The sequence below is a fragment of the Etheostoma cragini genome, chromosome 12 (genome assembly GCF_013103735.1).
Source record: "Etheostoma cragini isolate CJK2018 chromosome 12, CSU_Ecrag_1.0, whole genome shotgun sequence".
NCBI classification, from domain to species: domain Eukaryota; kingdom Metazoa; phylum Chordata; class Actinopteri; order Perciformes; family Percidae; genus Etheostoma; species Etheostoma cragini.
This window is the reverse complement of record NC_048418.1, coordinates 892,276-894,656: the sequence shown is the minus strand read 5'-3', so window position 1 is coordinate 894,656 and position 2,381 is coordinate 892,276. Positions and strand designations below refer to the sequence as shown.

Sequence of the window (2,381 nt, the reverse complement as noted above, 5' to 3'; positions counted from 1 at the left end):
ACGTCCCTGTTAGTGATGGCGTTGCATAGTCTGTCCACCAGAGGACGCTCTACAACGTCCCTGTTGGCAACACTGATTTTCTTTTTGTTAGTGTTTTTGTTCATATCTTAAGTTTGTATTTATACTTTTTTTTTTATCAGAACTTTATATATTTTTTTGTTCTGTTGTGACAATAAAACGTTTTATTATTTTAGTGAGAACTCATAAATAACTAGAAATATGTTTTGTTACGCATCTAATGCATAAGTATGACTGTATTACACCGCAGAACAGCTGTTTGGGTCAGGCTGTTTATGGCCTAAACAACTACAGGAAAATTAAAATTTAGTGATTGTGACATCAATGACAACATGCTGTTCCCAGTGGAGACAAGTGGAAATCTTTATGAGCCAGAGTATGAATAACCTTTGCAGAGGGAGACTGAATAAGCATAAGAATACGGATATCTACAGTAGAAAAGGGCCGTCTGACAGCAAAATAAAGCGGTACAGCAACTGATAGATGTTTTTATGGGTCTAAAATGCGTTTCACTGCTTCCCCAGTGCACAGCAGTACATTCCTAAGCTTCTATGTGAGGACTCCTCACATCTACATCTACTTAAGCTAATACACTGACTATGGAGAAGTAGCTCAAACATCAACTTAAAACAAATCTGAATTATTCCTTTAGGAGTTTGTATGATATCAAGTTTAAAAACAATTAGGTTGTCTGAAGTTTAATAAACATATAACCTTCTTAGCTAATAAAAATCTTGCAAAACAAATGACTAACTAAAAATGTAATTTCTTTAGTATTTGGTTTTTATTTTAGAATTCTTTTCCATCTTTCATTTAGTGATATTTAACAACCATGTGTTGTTAAATGTCTTTTGTGTTGATTATTAGTAATTATTTTACTAATCAATATTAACATACTTACACATAATACACTCTGCAAACTTCTATCAATAGTCAAATGCTTTATTAAAAAAGCAAAAAGTAAAAGGTAGACTTTTAAACTTTTAAATCTGTTACAATCCATCAATAAAAACTGAACGAAGCCTCTCTCATCTGTTTAAATATGCATAATAAACTGTTACACCATATAAAATCATATCCACAGTCACTGGTTAAGCAATGAGAAGCTGCAGGACTGATACTCCCTGCATGCATCCATACTGGGGCATGCAACAGCATTTTAACCAAAGAGAAGGGATGTACTTACAGTGAAGGTGTGTGTGATCATCTGAGGCACGGATGCAGTTTCAGGCGTTATATAGTCTGAGAGAAACTCCCCTGGATCTTTGTTTATTAACAGTGGGCGGCACAGAGGAGAAACAGGCTGATTTCCCAGAAATGGCATGGCCTGCAGAGTGCAGAGGGGGGGAGGGGCTTCTGGGCTGTTATTCTGCAGGGGGGTTAAAGCTGTGCTCTGATAATCAACTTGCTAATGATACAAAAATAACTATACAAAATAACTGCAGCAATTTTCTTTCACTTTCAGGTTTAGACGGTGGGTTTCCAGGAAATGGCCTGACTTGCTGTCAATTTGGTTTATGTCCCTATTTATCCCTGAACTCTGATAAAAGGATTAACTCCTTTAGTTATATATTCACAGCTCATAAAAGTGAGATAACTTTAGACATCTCAAATGCATGCTTATGTGTTATGCTTATACTGGATTATTTAATAATTAAAGCCCATGTTGCAAGTTAACCACCACTGTTGATTATTGGGTACAAAAAGCACTCAAGATATGTATATCATTTTTAAAAATGTCTCCAAATAGTTTTAAAAGTTAGTTTTTGGTCATTTTTGTTATTCGCGGGTTTATGGAGTCAATTCGGCGATGACGTCATTCAAGGGAGTTAAGTCTCAGCCTGGCACTAGAACTACGGTGACTGACTGGGATGAGGAAGAGGAGGAAGAGGAGGAAGAGGAGGAAGAGGAGGAAAGGCCAGCAGCCGAATAATTACCAACCTTCCAGATGTGAGAGGGCAGATGAGGAATTGTCACGATTGTGGGGCACTCTCCTTCATTTATCTCCTTTATTTAGCAACGCAGCAGTGCATACGATGACTTTACTTTTTACCGTCAGTGAATACCAGCGAGTGAAAGTCAAAGTTTTCTCTCGATCTATTGACAGGGATCATGTTGTTAGTTCAGATAAGTACTGGTACACTTATATAGATATACAAATAGAAGGCATCCCCGAGTGTTATTTCTAAGTGTTTACCTCTTCCTCCGGTGAAAACGTGTCGCTGTTTGGCCGGTGCTTGTGTGTGTGGCGGCGAAGCTGCGTTGGAGAGCTGGTGCTGTAGGCGAGTGAGTGGGTGGAGAGCGGGTGCTGTAGGCAAGTAAGTGGGTGGAGAGCGGGTGCTGTAGGCAAGTGAGTGGGTGGA

The 2,381-nt window shown here is 38.4% G+C and overlaps 1 protein-coding gene across 1 annotated transcript in view; it reads right to left on the bottom strand.

The window, feature by feature from the left end:
- The window catches only part of LOC117954584, a 7,630-nt gene extending 6,207 nt beyond the window's left edge, over positions 1 to 1,423 (bottom strand). The window contains exon 1 of the mRNA XM_034888495.1: positions 1,205 to 1,423. The gene's annotated coding sequence lies outside the window, so the exon portion shown is untranslated. The remainder of the gene's footprint in view (positions 1 to 1,204) is intronic.
- Positions 1,424 to 2,381: the final 958 nt, after the last annotated feature.